Genomic DNA, 18,502 nt, shown 5'->3' on the forward strand with positions numbered 1-18,502 from the left:
TGTCACGTGCTTCACATTCCACCAATCAGGTAGCCGCACAGATCCAAGATGGCCATGTCAACAACGTCTAGCGATGAAGAGGAAAATACTCTAAAACAATAAAAAAGTTCTAAAAAAGAAGAACAAAATATGCTACATGCATGTTACGTCTGTTAGGAATGAAGAGGTGAATGATGTCACTATCACAAGGTGGAATACTTACAGGAATTGTTTGAAACGCTGACTTTGCTGTGATGGAGAGTCTCATCAAGTAGTCCAGACATTCACATCCTGTATCCATGTGGAATTTAAAGATATTCCTGATGACTAATCCTGTATCCATGTGGAATTTAAAGATATTCCTGATGACTAATCCTGTATCCATGTGTAATTTAAAGATATTCCTGATGACAAATCCTGTATCCATGTTGAATTTAAAGATATTCCTGATGACAAATCCTGTATTAATGTTGAATTTAAAGATATTCCTGATGACAAATCCTTTATCCATGTTGAATTTAAAGATATTCCTTATGACAAATCCTGTATCCATGTTGAATTCAAAGATATTCCTGATGACAAATCCTGTATCCATGTTGAATTCAAAGATATTCCTGATGACAAATCCTGTATCCATGTGGAATTTAAAGATATTCCTGATGACAAATCCTGTATCCATGTGGAATTTAAAGATATTCCTGATGACAAATCCTGTATCCATGTGGAATTTAAAGATATTCCTGATGACAAATCCTGTATCCATGTGGAATTTAAAGATATTCCTGATGACAAATCCTGTATCCATGTTGAATTTAAAGATATTCCTGATGACAAATCCTGTATCCAGGTGGAATTTAAAGATATTCCTGATGACAAATCCTGTATCCATGTGGAATTTAAAGATATTCCTGATGACAAATCCTGTATCCATGTGGAATTTAAAGATATTCCTGATGACAAATCCTGTATCCATGTGGAATTTAAAGATATTCCTGATGACAAATCCTGTATCCATGTTGAATTTAAAGATACGCACACACACACACACACACACACACACACACACACACACACACACACACACACACACACACACACACACACACAAACCCCGTTTCCATATGAGTTGGGAAATGGTGTTAGATGTAAATATAAACGGAATACAATGATTTGCAAATCCTTTTCAAGCCATATTTGTCAGGTGTGGGTTTACGCTTGCTGCGTGGTTGTTCTCCCAAGATGCAAAACTGACGGCTCCGGACCAAGACGTGAAGTTAGGAATGATTTATTGAACATAAGTCATCCAACTTACAAAAACACAGGCAAAACAAGAAAAAGGCAAGCGTGCCTAAAAGACACAAAGCTAAGACTTAGCATAGGCTGGGGAAGAAAGAAGCTAACACTTAGCATGGACTTGAAAGCACCAAACTTTACGCTGACAGCTTGCATGAAGCAAACAATGAAGCCACGACCAGTGACCGGAAAAGGCAGGCTTAAAATAGTAGTCTCTTGATTAGACCCAGGTGTGTCCCAAACATCAGAGGCAGGTGAAAATCATAAGTAACCATGGTGACTAAACTCAGGAGGTGCACAAACAGGCACTAAAAGGAGTCCAAAACTAACAGAACATAACTAAACAAAACATGATCCGACCACAGATCATGACAATATGTCATTGAATGCACTACAAAGACAACATATTTGATGTTCAAACTCATAAACTTTTTTTTTTTTTTGCAAATAATAATTAACTTAGAATTTCATGGCTGCAACACGTGACAAAGAAGTTGGGAAAGGGCATGTTCACCACTGTGTTACATGGCCTTTCCTTTTAACAACACTCAGTAAATGTGAGGAGACACATTTTTGAAGCTTCTCAGGTGGAATTCTTTCCCATTCTTGCTTGATGTACAGCTTAAGTTGTTCAACAGTCCGGGGGTCTCCGTTGTGCTATTTTAGGCTTCATAATGCACCACACATTTTCAATGGGAGACAGGTCTGGACTACAGGCAGGCCAGTCTAGTACCCGCACTCTTTTACTATGAAGCCATGTTGATGTAACATGTGGCTTGGCATTATCTTGCTGAAATAAGCAGGGGCGTCCATGGTAACGTTGCTTGGATGGCAACATATGTTGCTCCAAAACCTGTATGGACCTTTCAGCATTAATGGTGCCTTCACAGATGTGTAAGTTATCCATGTCTTGGGCACTAATACACCCCCATACCATCACACATGCTGCCTTTTCAACGTTGCGCCTATAACAATCCGGATGGTTCTTTTCCTCTTTGGTCCGGAGGACACGACGTCCACAGTTTCCAAAAACAATTTGAAATGTGGACTCGTCAGACCACAGAACACTTTTCCACTTTGTATCAGTCCATCTTAGATGAGCTCAGGCCCAGCGAAGCCGACGGCGTTTCTGGGTGTTGTTGATAAACGGTTTTTGCCTTGCATAGGAGAGTTTTAACTTGCACTTACAGATGTAGCGACCAACTGTAGTTACTTACAGTGGGTTTCTGAAGTGTTCCTGAGCCCATGTGGTGATATCTTTTACACACTGATGTCGCTTGTTGATGCAGTACAGCCTGAGGGATCGAAGGTCACGGGCTTAGCTGCTTACGTGCAGTGATTTCTCCAGATTCTCTGAACCCTTTGATGATATTATGGACCGTAGATGGTGAAATCCCTAAATTCCTTGCAATAGCTGGTTGAGAAAGGTTTTTCTTAAACTGTTCAACAATTTGCTCAGGCATTTGTTGACAAAGTGGTGACCCTCGCCCCATCCTTGTTTGTGAATCACTGAGCTATTCATTGAATCTACTTTTATACCCAATCATGGCACCCACCTGTTCCCAATTTGCCTGTTCACCTGTGGGATGTTCCAAATAAGTGTTTGATGAGCATTCCTCAACTTTATCAGTATTTATTGCCACCTTTCCCAACTTCTTTGTCACGTGTTGCTGGCATCAAATTCTAAAGTTAATGATTATTTGCAAAAAAAAAAAAAAAATGTTTATCAGTTTGAACATCAAATATGTTGTCTTTGTAGCATATTCAACTGAATTTGGGTTGAAAATGATTTGTAAATCATTGTATTCCGTTTATATTTACATCTAACACAATTTCACAACTCATATGGAAACAGGGTTTGTACAAACCATTTCCATCCATCCATCCATCCATCCATTTTCTACCGCTTATTCCCTTCGGGGTTGCGGGGGCGCTGGAGCCTATCTCAGCTACAATCGGGCGGAAGGCGGGGAACACCCTGGACAAGTCGCCACCTCATCATCTTTTATTTTTAGGCCAGTTGATGAACGCTGCCAGGATAAAGCAAGACAGCATATTGAAGACAGAGACTGTGTGGCCATGGAGGTGCGCTACCACAAGTCCTGTTCCAGACAGTAGACCAGCTTCATGACAAAGTCTGATGTAACACTTACTGGAACCACAGATGAAGAAGTGTGAGTTATTAAATTGCTTTATCAATTATATACACACTATACATTACAATTCATATTATAGATGCATGACGGATACAGTGTCAATAATTATGAAATGAATATAGAATAAATCACTTTTTGAATGGACTTTTCCATGATATTACATTTGTTTTAGATGCACTTGTAAAGGCTGTTTGTATGTAGCTACAATCTTGACTGCATACCTTTTGGCACATATTACATATGTGTGTGTGTGTGTGTGTGTGTGTGTGTGTGTGTGTGTGTGTGTGTGTGTGTGTGTGTGTGTGTGTGTGTGTGTGTGTGTGTGTGTGTGTGTGTGTGTGTGTGTGTGTGTGTTCTTTTCAGAAGTGAAGCAACCTTTGATGCCAGCTACAACATATTCTGCGAGAGGATCATCCGCCAAAGGATACCGTATTTTCCGCACAATAAGCCGCCCCGGGTTATTAGCCGCACCTTCAATGAATGGCATATTTCAAAACTTTGTTCACCTATAAGCCGCCCCGGGTTATAAGCCGCGCCTACGCTGCGCTAAAGGGAATGTCAAAAAAACAGTCAGATAGGTCAGTCAAACTTTAATAATATATTACAAACCAGCGTTCTAACAACTCTGTTCACCCCCAAAATGTAATGTGCAAATGTGCAATCACAAAAATAGTAACACTCAAATTAGTGCAGAGCAATAGCAACATCAATAACTCAACGTTGCTCGAACGTTAATGTCACACAACACACAAAATAAACATTTAAAGCTCACTTTCTGAAATTATTCCTCATCCATAAATCCCTCGAATTTTTCTTCAGTGTCTGAATTAACAAGTTGGGCGAATAAGGCATTCAAAATGGCCGGCTCCGTCTCGTCGAAGTCATCAGAGTCAATGTTGCTGTTGTTGTCCAGCAGTTCCGTGAATCCTGCCTTCCGGAAAGCTCGGACCACAGTTGAGACCGATATATCCGCCCAGGCATTTACAATCCACTGGCAGATGTTGGCGTATGTCGTCCGGTGCTGTCTCCCTGTCTTAGTGGCGCAGGTCATCTTGTTGCTTCCTCTACCTACGCACCATTGATTCATTTATGTTCAATTCTCTCGCTGCTGCTCTATTTCCGTGTTCTACTGCGTGACTTATTGCCTTGAGTTTGAATTTTGCGTTGTACGCGTGTCTCTTAATAGGAGCCATTTTGTGGTCTTTACAGATGTAAACACACAAATGAAATGAAACGTAATATCCGCGCGCTTCTTCTTCTACGGGGGCGGGTGCTTACCTTGGTGGTTGCTTACAGTAGAAGAAGAAGCGCTTCCTCTTCTATGGGGGCGGGTGCTTACCTTGGCGGTTGCTTACCGTAGAAGAAGAAGCGCTTCCTCTTCTACGGGGAAAAAAGATGGCGGCTGTTTACCGTAGTTGCGAGACCTAAACTTTATGAAAATGAATCTTAATATTAATCCATATATAAAGCGCACCGAGTTATAAGCCGCACTGTCAGCTTTTGAGAAAATTTGTGGTTTTTAGGTGCGGCTAATAGTGCGGAAAATACGGTAATTGTTAATCAGGAGGTGCTGAGAATGAAGCAGCTACGACCAATGTTTTTAAATACGGTGCAAAAACATGAAGATTGTGAGGCTTCAAACTACAGGTAAATGGTAAATGGGTTGTACTTGTATAGCGCTTTTCTACCTTTTTTTTTAAGGAACTCAAAGCGCTTTGACACTATTTCTGCTATGGTTTGCAGGGGAAGGTGACGGCAACAGACACTAGAGGAAAATTTTAGCTCTATGTATTTATTATATATTTAACTATATATATAATAATCAAACAATAGTAATATAACTAAGGAAATGGAGTGTGAAATAGATCCAAAAGGGAATGGGTGACAGACTATGTGAAGTATTTAGCTGAGGTGTGTTACCAAATGTTGTCAAGAGACGAGGAAGTCCAGGGGAGAGAGAAGTCTACAGGTCAGAGTCCAAAGCCAGGGAAGTCAGGGATCGAGGGAGGCAGTCAGAGTCCAGAGGGTAATCTGGGGAAAAGTGAGACGCACAGCTCACTTTCAAGACGACGGAGGGTACTGCGGGGACGACACAAGAAAACCCACTGAGAACACGGAGGGGCAAAACCCAGAGAGAGCAGGATTGCATCAAGCAGGATCGTGGCTTACTGTACGACAACAGAAGACTATATTCCGGCCCCAGCCTGCCAGGTTGTGCAGGCTTATGAAGGCAGCTTGATCATCACATGCAGGTGCACTGATTGCCGGTGAATGATTGCAGCTGGTGGCTGCTGCAGGGCAGAGATGCGCACGGCGCGTCCCTGGATGTGCGCGGCCGTGGGCGTGTCCCGAGGTGAGACAATCAGAGAGCAAGGATGAGGGTGCATTCCAATGCGTCCTGGCCGTGACAATTTCCACATTCACCCATTCACACACACACATTCATACATTCACACACTGATGGCGGGAGCTGCCATGCACGGTGCTAACCAGGCTCATCAGGAGCAAGGGTGAAGTGTCTTGCTCAAGGACACAACGGATGTGACTAGGATGGTAGAAAGTGGAGATTGAACCAGTAACCCTCAGATTGCTGGCACGGCCACTCTCCCAACTTTGCCACGCCGTAAAAACAGAAGCTTATTTTGGCAGCGATGTAAAACACTTTTATGCTGGAAAATTGTCAGGTTCAAACACTGATGACATCTATTAATCAGACAAGAAGCAAGGAATCAATCAGAGACAGAGTTCAATTTAGCTCATGAGGAGAACGCATGGAGCCGGACCCTTAGTCACAGTCTCGCCCTACGAAGCAAGGAATCAATCAGAGACAGAGTTCAATTTAGCTCATGAGGAGAACGCATGGAGCCGGACCCTTAGTCACAGTCTCGCCCTACGCTCTAAGGTCCAGCTCTTGCATCCCTCTTTTTATTCAGGAGTTCCACAGTCAGCAATACTAAGGTTGCCTCTAAAAGGAGTGGTCACATATTTTATGCAAAGCAGGTCCAGGACGCGCGATACGTGACGGAATGTTCTGGGGGCCTTGTGCTTTCGCCCCATCACCGCTTTGTCTGCGTGTTGGAATCTTATCTTGTTGAGGTCCTTGAAGTCTCTGCCTCGTCCGTGTGCCGTCATCCCATCTTCGCTGAAGTCGGTTGAAGTCCTTGGCTGTTGGCGGGCTCAAACAAAGATAACATCTACAGCTGAGGCCACCCCTCAGACAAGAAGTATTTGCCCTTGCTCACATTAGAAAAAGTCCAACTTGAGCACAATAGCTAAATAACTAAAGCAACGGACTTTAAGCATACTAAAGTAAGTGTGATAATATATACATAATTATTCTAACAAAAATATCAAAATAATAATACATAATTTAAAAAAAGTCTTTGATCGTATATTTAAACTACTAATACTTATGAATATATCTTTATTTACACCCTTGTGCTCCTCTTTCACTGTGTTCTTATGTTGCAGGCAGGATCAATTGAAGAGAAGGCTGACTCTGGACTTTCCCCAACTGGTGTTTCAAGCCCAACATCTACCAACTGCTTTTTGTTGAGACATTGTCTGCTGATAAGCTGATAGACAGGCTACCTCATCCATCAGGTGCAGACACAACTGAGTCAACCGGAGTAAGCCAAGGTGAAAGTGACACTGAACACATGGCAAGAACAACACAAACTACCGAGAACACTTTATAGTGCAGCGCTGATATTGAAGCAGCTACTATGTGACTCTCCCGGTATGACGTGCCCCTGGCCACCCACATCACATGATTTAAATGCAAAATGTGTTGTGCCACTTGAACTGTACAATGTTATTGCTTGGATTGTAGGTGCAACAGAGGAACCAACGTTAGCCTGTTATGTTGATATTCCAGAAGATGTCAACCTAAAAGTGATATCTGTTTGTCAAGACATTATGTTTCTTGCATCTAAAGGTCGGAGGCAGACACCCAAATCATTATGTCTTGGTCTAAGTATTGGGCATTTAACAGGTTCCTCACTGCTGAGTGGACGAGGACATTGTGCTTCATGAGACATTCTCTCAAAGGTATAATGTCTGTCCCTTCACCCAATGGCAATGGATGGCACATTGAGTTCAAAGTGACATGGATGACTACAAATCCTGCCCCTGATAGTGTGTTAAAGGTAGTCCACTGCAGCTGCAAGCAGAGCAAATGTGAGACAGGAAGATGTTCCTGTATGTCTGCAAGACTGTCCTGTACTCATTTGTGTCGCTGCCAAAATGGTGCCAATATTTCCATGGAAACAGAGGATAAAAGCACATGGGAAGATGGCTGTGATGATAGTGATAGCTAAGAGATGAACAATGTCTCCCTCCTTCAGAAAACGCAAAGTCACACTTAATGAGTTAGTTCTCTAATCAAGAGTTGTTGCCACATATGAGAAAAATCCCTCAGAGTATTTTACTATGTATTTTCTTTTAGTTACTTAAGTTAAATACTTTAAAAATAGAATGTGAGGTTACAGTGCACTTGACCTAAAAAAAAAAAAAAAAAATCATAGTTTGAGTTTGTGCCAAATTTGAGAAATATCTATCAAAGAATTCTTGAGATATGGCTTTAACAATGTGCAAAGTTAAGACAAAATAATAAAAAAATGTATTTAAAAAAATCCTCAAGACCTGCTGTGACATCAACACATTGTTGTGTTCATGTAAATATTGTTTTGTATCATATTGTGTACACATTCTAAACTGTAATGCACTTTTTGTTGTATTTCCATTTTTCGGTATTATTCGATATTTTGATTGATGTCAGCCATTTTGGGCCAAAGTGTTCTTTATTTTATTGTATTTTTGACTTCCTCTTATTACACAGTATCTACTGAAATGTTGAATGTATAAAACATCATTGTTTATCAAAATGTACCATGTGTATGTTCAATTGTACAGCTTGTACACTTATTTGGAAGCGTTTTTTCATTTTCTTTTGTTCGTTTCATGGTTTCAATTCAAATGAAAGTATACCAATGCTAAAAAACTTGTCTCAAATGTTAGGTAAATGTATTAATGTCAATTTGTGAGAGAGATTCTGTTTCCAGAATGAATGTAAATACATTTATAAGAAAAAACAGCTGCCTAAGATTTTCGTTTTTTTGTAATTCCTATTTTTATACATTTATGGCTCTAAAAAAACCCGCCAGGATATTTTGCGGATAACTTTTAACCTAATGTCCACAATGACATTGTCTATGCAAAAATGCAAAAAAAGAGTAGTGCCCAGACGTGGGAACCAAAATCACTTTCTAGCCACTTTTTCCTGGTTCACCTTTTGGCCTATGTGGGGAAACTACGAATGTGCGCTTCATTCACTAACGGTGTTTAAAAAAAAGATCAATTAGAATAATCCATAATGTTGGATATAGAGAACATACAAACTATTTAATGAATCAAATATATTGAATTTCAACGACTCGGTGAGTTTGCAAACAGCTAAAATTATGTACAAAGCAAACTAATCTGCTCGCCAAGAATCTACAACAATTCTTCTCAAGAAAAGAGGAGAAATATAACCTAAAATCTAATTTAAAACATTTGTACGCTCGTACAACACTTAAAACATTTAGCATATCAGTATGTGGAATTAAATTATAAAATGATTAAGCAAGGAAATCAAACAAAAGACAAAGTTTAAGAAAGTGTTCAAACTACAAGTGTTCACTGTCATGAAGTGGTGGTGAGGAACCCCAAGATGCAGAGATGACAGGCTTGGTCAAAGAAAACATGGTTTTAATGTTAAACAAAAAGCAAGGAAAACACAAAGCAGAAAGCAGGAAAGAGCAAACAGGGACAGGAGTCAGGATCCAGGGAATAGCTCACAGCATTGAAGAAACAGGCAACAGCAAACGATACTCCAGCACTGACTGGAGGGCAAGGCAGGTCTAAATAGCAGCCGACTGATTGACAGCAGGTGTGGCCAGGTGCCAATCAGTCGCAGCTGAGGGGAACAGCGCTAATGGAGGCAAGCAGGAAACTGAACACAAATAAGAGCGCTGACAGGAAATAAAACACAAACAGAGGGAAAACTAAAACATAACCAAAACTGTCAGTGACAAGCCTGACATTCACTAAGTACAAAGAATAAGAATTATGATAAACATCTTGAACTTTTTCTTTATTATTGTTGTATGTCTAATATTTAAGTATGTATTATTTGTTTACTTACTTATTGTAAAAAAAAGTATTTACTTGTTCACTGTTCTGTTCAAAAACAGAGAACAACAAATGATTAAAATGCTATGATATGAAAAGGGGTAGAATAAATAAGCTTTGCTTCTTCCTACTCCTTTTCCGACACCGTTATATTTTTTGGGGGTGTGTTGGTATGGACTAGGGAGTGAAGAATAACGGTGCAGTGCTCTCTGCCGTTATTAAAAAGAGACGACTGACTTTTATTACAACTTTACTGACATAAACACCCAGCGATCATGATGGAGTATCAACCTTTTGTCTTAAAAACTTTCATAAAGAAATAATTGACAGTGATTTGGTATACAAAAATGTCTGCAGAAGATGTAAAAATCTTAAAAAATAAGTAAGCCAATTTTGATGATATTCACACCCTGATAATACAAATGTCTCACACATATGTTTTGCTTTACAATCTATAATCAAATTATCTAGGTAGGTGTGTTTTTAGATGTTATGATATTTATAATAAGGGTTTTAAAAATGAATGAGTAATAATATTTCTAAAAAAAAAGTTTAATGTTCTTTTTTTCCACAAAGAATTATAGTATATGCTATATATGATAATAACCAACTAGTGTTATTTGAGTTGTTATGAAGTATTATCATGACGTTATTAAGAAGTTAAAAACTACAAGTACTCAACACTCAGCAAAATACTGTATTTTCAAAATAAGACTTGTACTATAACAGACTAGCAAAATGAAGACCATATATGTGTCATGTGTTTTTTAGTTGGTATAATGTTTAATCATAGTTCGTTATTGAAGGTGTGATACAAATTATTACCCACACATTTTTTTTTAAATTCAGCAAAATAGCATTGTTTCAAAACAAGAGTTGTAGTATAACCAACTGGACACCATCTATGCATTTAGCAAACAAAATGCAATGTTAATTCAGTGCACGTATTGAAAGTTACTTTTAAATGACATGATGAGGTAAAAAGATGTAAACAAACCTGATCTGTGTAGCATACCTTGAGGTTTCAAAACAGCATCCAGTAGTTCTTGTTGTCGCTCTTTTTCCTCTTTCGTCCGAGAAAGTTCCTCCTCATACTCTGCTATGGTTCTTTCAAACACTCCAAATATTTCTTCAATGACAGAAATTAGTCGCTGTTCCATCAACATTCTCAGCTTTCTGACCGGACACATTTTTTAAGCAAACAAAACCTGCGTGTTGCTAACTTCCGGCTTTTCTTCTTCGCTGGTTTCTCGCTGCAACGATCAAACGGGCGGACTTAGAGCTGATTTTAAAAGTTGAATTAAGATCAATCAATTAATCAATCAAAGTTTATTTATATAGCCCTTAATCACAAGTGTCTCAAAGGGCTGCACAAGCCACAAGGACATCCCACATCAGGGCAAGAAAAAACTCAAGAAAAAGTCAACCCAATGGGCACAAAGAGAAACCTTGGAGCGGACCATAGATGTGGGGGTTCTGGGGAGCCTGGCTGCCCTGACGGAACAATTGCTGCAGGGTACATGAGAGACTCCTGGGAGAAATGGAGAATTAAGTGACTCTCAGTGTTTACCGTCCAGGACGTGGAAGACCTCTACCTATTTGGAACCGTGATCGCTGGCCATCTGCTGATTGGGCTGAGCATTGCTTTGGTGTATCCTCAAATTCGGTGGATGATGGCAGACATTCAAGGAGCCCAAAAGGCTGCCCATCAAAATGGATGACATGGGTCCAGCTGTGGGAACACAGACTGTGGCCATTTCAGAACTGAATCATAAGTTGGATCAGGACTCTCTCCAGAGGCTGCAGCACTTACAGAACTCTGCTGCTCGTCTTTTAACCAAAACCAAACGATGTGAGCACATTACCCCTGTACTGACTTCCCTTCAATTTAGAATTGTACTTATTGTTTTTAAATGCTTACACCAAGAAGCCCCGTCCTATCTTATTGAGCTGCTGCAGCCTTGTTGTCTCAGCAGGACCCTGAGGTCTTCAGACTAGGCTAAAAACCAGAGGAGATGGATCCTTCTCAGTGGCAGGGCCCAGACTGTGGAACAACCTTCCACTATCTATTAGATCCTCCAGTCTCTGAAACAACTTAAATATAAAAACATATTTTTACTCCCTGGCGTTCAAATCCAGTTAGGCAGGATATCTTGGTTGTTTTGTTATTTCTTGTTTTATCCTTTTTTATTAATTTATTACATTTTAGTATCTTTGGTGATATATTCTGCACTTCTTTTAAGGTATATTTTACTATTGTATTGTATTCATCCTCCTATGTTACCATGTTAAAGGCCTACTGAAATGTGATTTTCTTATTTAAACGGGGATAGCAGGTCCATTCTATGTGTCATACTTGATCATTTCGCGATATTGCCATATTTTTGCTGAAAGGATTTAGTAGAGAACATCGACGATAAAGTTCGCAACTTTTGGTCGCTGATAAAAAAAAAGCCTTGCCTGTAGCGGAAGAAGCAGACGAGTAGCGTGACGTCACAGGTTGTGGAGCTCCTCACATCTGCACATTGTTTACAATCATGGACGCCAGCAGCGTGAGCGATTCAGACCGAGAAAGCGACAATTTCCCCAATAATTTGAGCCAGGATGAAAGATTCGTGGATGAGGAAAGTGAGAGTGAAGGACTAGAGGGCAGTGGGAGCGATTCAGATAGGGAAGATGCTGTGAGAGGCGGGTGGGACCTGATATTCAGCTGGGAATGACTAAAACAGTAAATAAACACAATATACTCTATTAGCCACAACACAACCAGGCTTATATTTAATATGCCACAAATTAATCCCGCATAAGAAACACCTCCCCCCTCCCGTCCATATAACCCGCCAATACAACTCAAACACCCGCACAAAACACTCAATCTCACAGCCCAAAGTACCGTTCACCTCCCCAAAGTTCATACAGCACATATATTTCCCCAAAGTTACGTACGTGACATGCACATAGCGATCAAATGTTTGGAAGCCGCAGCTGCATGCGCACTCACGGTAGCGCGTCTGCTATCCAACTCAAAGTCCTCCTGGTTGTGTTACTGCAGCCAGTCGCTAATACACCGCTTCCCACCTACAGCTTTCTTCTTTGCTGTCTTCATTGTCCATGAAACAAATTGCAAAAGATTCACCAACACAGATGTCCAGAATACTGTGGAATTTTGCGATGAAAACAGAGCTGTTTGTATTGGGACACAATGGTGTCCCAATACTTCTGCTCAATCCGTGATGTCACGCGCAAACGTCATCATACCGAGATGTTTTCAGCCGGATACTTCCCAGGAAATTTAAAATTGCACTTTATAAGCTAACCCGGCCGTATTGGCATGTGTTGCAATGTTAAGATTTCATCATTGATGTATAAACTATCAGACTGCGTGGTCGGTAGTAGTGGCTTTCAGTAGGCCTTTAAGCATTTTATGTAGCATTCCCATTTTACACTTTTTAGTCTACTCTTGTGAAATATCCACTGTCATGTTACTCTTTATAGTTTATTAATTAGTCAATTAATAAAATATTTAATGAGTCCTGCTGCTGTTTTACTTTTTTCTAGCTGTTAAGAAAAGTATTTGATTAAATATATAAATAATCCTCCATATTGGCAGCCATAGTGATTCATTTATTCAGCAGAGCATTAAAACTTGGATCTGACAAAAAGTAAACACAAATGCTGTCTTCCTCGCTGATAAAACATGATAGCAACATGCATTTGCTAGCTCATGATCGCCCCCACTTCTCAGTGTGGCGAGTTAGAGTACTACAAGAAGCACTCTAATACAGTGCTTAAATCTGTATTTTTAGTCTTATTATCAAGGAATAATGAGGTCACACTTATATTAAAACATTAATGCTAAGGTTTCGTCCAGTATTGGGCCGGTGATGATGATGATGATGATGATGATGATGAAGATGTATCTGTGCAAGTGAACAATTGGATGCACAAGGGACAACAACCCTTTCCACAGACTACACACACACATCAGAAACATAAATGTTAGAAGCCTACAACAATATATGTGAAGAAGACTTTAGGATTAAAAGTGAAGATGTGAGGTGAAATAAGTACAAATGCAGCAATAAAAACAAGCAACTCCACTCACGATGGCTCTAAAGTTCAGTGATGTGTTGCTAACTTCAGCATTTGTCTTCTTTGTTGATGTTTTGCAGTAGTTAACATCCATGATGTAACAATGCTGCTAATCTACCAGAGTCCACATTTTGTTAACCATTTTATTCATTCATACTTTTAATTGGATAATAACATCAATAAAATGAAATGGAAAAATGTGTGGAAAAAAAACAAAGAAAATAATAAGATGTCCTCTCTTCAAAGATGAGAAAAAATAGTAGCTACAAATATAATATTTAATACATGCACACAACTTAAAAAGTAAGTACAGGACAACATATAAGACTAGAAGATGAGAAGCACTACATACAACATCAAATATACATTCTTATTAAACATGCTGTGTTTTTAAACTACATTTAGCACAATCACTGTTTAAGTGTTTTTACATCCCTGCAGCTTCCATGACTTTTACACACTTGTGTTTACTGACCTGATACTTATACCTGAACATCTTATCACACACAGTGCAACTAAACGGTTTCTCTCCAGTGTGTGTTCTCATGTGTGTGGTCATGTCACGCTTTCTGGAGAAACTTGTCTTACAAACAGAGCAAGTAAAAGGTTTCTCACCTGTGTGTGTTCTAATGTGCAATATAATTTTCTTCTTAGTGTTGAATCTTTTAGCACAAGCTGAGCAAGCAAAAGGTTTCTCTCCAGTGTGTGTTCTCATGTGTCTGGTCATGAGTTGCTTGCTGGAGAAACTCTTCTTACAAACAGAGCAAGTAAAAGGTTTCTCACCTGTGTGTGTTCTCATGTGCAAAATCATTTCCTTCTTAGTATTGAATCTTTTAGCACAAGCTGAGCAAGAAAAAGGTTTCTCTCCAGTGTGTGTTCTCATGTGTTTGGTCATTTGTTCCTTTATGGCAAAACTCTTCTTACAAACAAAGCAAGTAAAAGGTTTCTCACCTGTGTGTGTTCTCATGTGCAATATCATTTCCTTCTTAGTGTTGAATCTTTTAGCACAAGCTGAGCAAGCAAAAGGTTTCTCTCCAGTGTGTGTTCTCATGTGTATGGTCATGTGTTCCTTTCTGGAGAAACTATTCTTACAAACAGAGCAAGTAAAAGGTTTCCCACCTGTGTGTGTTCTCATGTGTAATGTCATGTCATTCTTAGTGTTGAATCTTTTAGCACAAGCTGAGCAAGCAAAAGGTTTCTCTTCAGTGTGTGTTCTCCTGTGCAATACAATTTCCTTCATAGTGTTGAATGTTTTAGCACAAACTGAGCAAGCAAACGGTTTCTCTGCAGTGTGTGTTCTCATGTGTATGGTCATGTGTTCCTTTCTGGAGAAACTCTTGTTACAAACAGAGCAAGTAAAATGTTTCTCACCTGTGTGTATTCTCATGTGTGTCGCCATTTCATTCTTAGTGTTGAATCTTTTAGCATAAGCTGAGCAAGCAAAAGGTTTCTCTCCAGTGTGTGTTCTCATGTGTCTAGTCATGCTTTGATTTGTGGAGAAACTCTTCTTACAAAAAGAGCAAGTAAAAGGTTTCTCACCTGTGTGTGTTCTCATGTGCAATATCATTTCCTTCTTAGTGTTGAATCTTTTAGCACAAGCTGAGCAAGCAAAAGGTTTCTCTCCAGTGTGTGTTCTCATGTGTGTGGTCATGTCACCCTTTCTGGAGAAACTCTTCTTACAAACAGAGCAAGTAAAAGGTTTCTCCCCAGTGTGTGTTCTCATGTGTCTGGTCATGTGTGGCTTTCTGGAGAAAATCTTCTTACAAACAGAGCAAGTAAAAGGTTTCTCTCCAGTATGTGTTCTTATGTGTCTTGTACAATCTCTCTTCCATCTAAATGATTTCCCACATTCAGAGCAGTCAAAGTGTTTGTTGTTAGTGTGATGTCTCGTATCACCTTTAGAGTCATTTTTACTCTCCAAAGGTTTTTGGATGTGGTCACTGTGATCAGAAGAGTGTGACATCATGTGGTCCATGTCTGACAGTGGAGCAAAGATGCTGTCTGGTTCTGACTTGATATCTTCACAATGCTCTCCATCAGCTTCTGTGATGTGTTGACTTACAAGCTCCGCCCCTCTGTTCTCCTCACTTTGACTGTGATGAAGCTGGAAAGACTGAGCTTCATCTTCATCGTTAGCCTCCACCAACCTTTGAAGCTGCTCCCACAGTTCCTCCTCTTCCTCTTTAATGTGTGGGGGCTCCAGCTCCTTCTGTCCCACACTGGAGCTCCACTCCTGCTGCTTGGAGGGAATCTCTTCTTGACTCCCCGCTGACACCCGCTGGACGTCTGCAGAACAAATGAGGTGTTACTGTATTGAAGTTTGCAGTATTCAAACTATTGACATGTGAGCTAGGCCAAATAGACAGTGATGGGCAAGCTACCTGGACAATGTAGTAAGCTAAGCTACAAGTTACTCTCAATTAAATGGAGCTAAGCTATCCTCAGAGAATTGTAGCACGCTACACTACAAGCTACACTGCAAAAGTAGCTTGCCACATCAAATATATATATATATATATATATATATATATATATATATATTGGCCCACATGTATAATATCAATGTTTATGTTGTCCATGGAAAGAAGTTAGTAAGAAGCAAAAGAAAAACAACCAACCATGGATGACAAAAGGACTGAAAAATGCTTGTCACAAAAAAAAGACATTATATGGAATATTAATAACACAGACATCTATAGAGGCAGGAAATAAGTATAAGAAATATAAAAATAATCTAATTGGTATACTAGGAACATGTAAGAAGGAATACTACAGACAATTATTAAAGAAGAACAGAAACAACATGAGAGCAACATGGGGCATCCTAAATAGCATCATTAAAAATGCTGCTAAGAAAGATTACCCCCAGTACTTTCTACATGGAAATACAAAAAATGACAATATGAACCAAATAGTTGAACGTTTTAATGATTACTTTGTTAATATCGAAAAAATGCGGAACAAAGATTTCCAAATGCTGATGATGGATCAGTTGAGGACTTGAGTGAGCTCATAGACAGAAATCCCAATTCCATGTTTCTTAAGAACGTGACAAAAGAAGAAATAATCAAAATTGTAAAACATTGTAAATCCAAGACCTCAACCGACTGTCATGGAATAGATATGGTAACCATAAAAAAGGTTATAGAAGACATTTCAGAACCTCTGACATATATCAGCAACGTATCATTTCTAACCCGCAAATTCCCTGACAAAATGAAAATTGCAAAAGTCGTACCAATTTCTAAGAATGGAGACATACACCAGTTTACTAACTACACACCAGTTTCATTACTTCCACCATTCTCCAAAATCATGGAAAAACTATTCAATAGCTGATTAGATTTATTTATTAACAAAAGTGGGACGCTGGTGGAGAACCAATATGGACTCCCAGCAAATATCTCAACATCTGGTCAACATATGTAATAACAAGTGTATGTAAGATATTGAAATGAATCAAAACAATGTGTATATATATATATATATATATATGTTTATATATTTAAAAATGCTGGTCCTAAAGAGGTAAGCATTTTTCAGAGGTTGTCAAGAAGGCCACACATACAATAATGTGTGTGTGTGTGTGTGTGTGTGTGTGTGTGTGTGTGTGTGTGTGTGTGTGTGTGTGTGTGTGTGTGTGTGTGTGTGTGTGTGTGTGTGTGTGTGTGTGTGTGTGTGTGTGAGTGTGTGTGTGTTTTTGAGACATGAAAAAGGAAAAGTATCTTTAATATGAGGAGGTGTGAACAAGTGATGACATAAATCATGGTCCCAATAACATTGCATCTAATACTAGAGTCTGTGAACATTGCTCCAAAGTCAGGATTTTTTGTTGATTTAATGTGCATATAAAACTAACATTGACAATGCAAAGGCAGCAATATATGATAAAACAAGACGGCAGCTAAAGAAGGACTTCCCTATTCATCCCCAAAAAACCTGCCAGGTGAGCAGCTGATTTGACCACTTCTGGTGCTGACGTAAGACAACCTGCGTCCCATATGTTTATTTTAATGAAATACGTTTATTTCCATCATATAATCAACCATCAACCATTCTGTGTGACCAGTTTAACAGTACAGATGATACATATTTAACAATCATACACATTTACACACAAAAAGAAAAGAAAAAGAATGACAGAAAAAGGAATAGGCTGAAGCCAAAGCTTATATTTGGGGGGATTACCCCCAATACTTCTTAGACGGAAACGCAAATAATGACAACATGAAGGAAGTAGTTGAAAGCTTCAATAATTACTTTGTAAATATTGGAAGAAAGGATTCCAGACCCAGTTTCAATTGAGGACTATAATGATACCATAGAGCCAAATCCCAACTCCATGTTCCTCAGTAATGTGACACAGGAGGAAATAGTTATAATCCTGTAATCTAAGACTTCAACTGATTGTAATGGAATTGATATGGAAACCATAAAAAAGGTTCTAGAAGAGATCTCAGGACCATTCATGTATATTAGTAACCTATCATTTCAAATACCCAAACTAAATGAAAATAGCTAAAGTTGCACCAATTTATAAGACTGGAGACAAACACCAATTTACAAATTATAGACCTGTTTCTTTACTTCCACAGTTTTCTAAAATCATTGAAAAAGTGTCCAATAACAGATTAGAGAGTTTCACAAACAAACATGGAATACTAGAAGAGAAGCAATATGGATACACAGCTAATATTTCAACTTTGATGGCTTTAATTGAAATGACAGAAGAAATGAGCAATGCAATAGATAGTAAAAAATGTGCAGCAGCAGTGTTGTTGGATCGAACTAAAGCATTTGACACAATT

The sequence above is a fragment of the Nerophis lumbriciformis genome, linkage group LG28 (genome assembly GCF_033978685.3).
Source record: "Nerophis lumbriciformis linkage group LG28, RoL_Nlum_v2.1, whole genome shotgun sequence".
In the NCBI taxonomy this organism is placed as follows: domain Eukaryota; kingdom Metazoa; phylum Chordata; class Actinopteri; order Syngnathiformes; family Syngnathidae; genus Nerophis; species Nerophis lumbriciformis.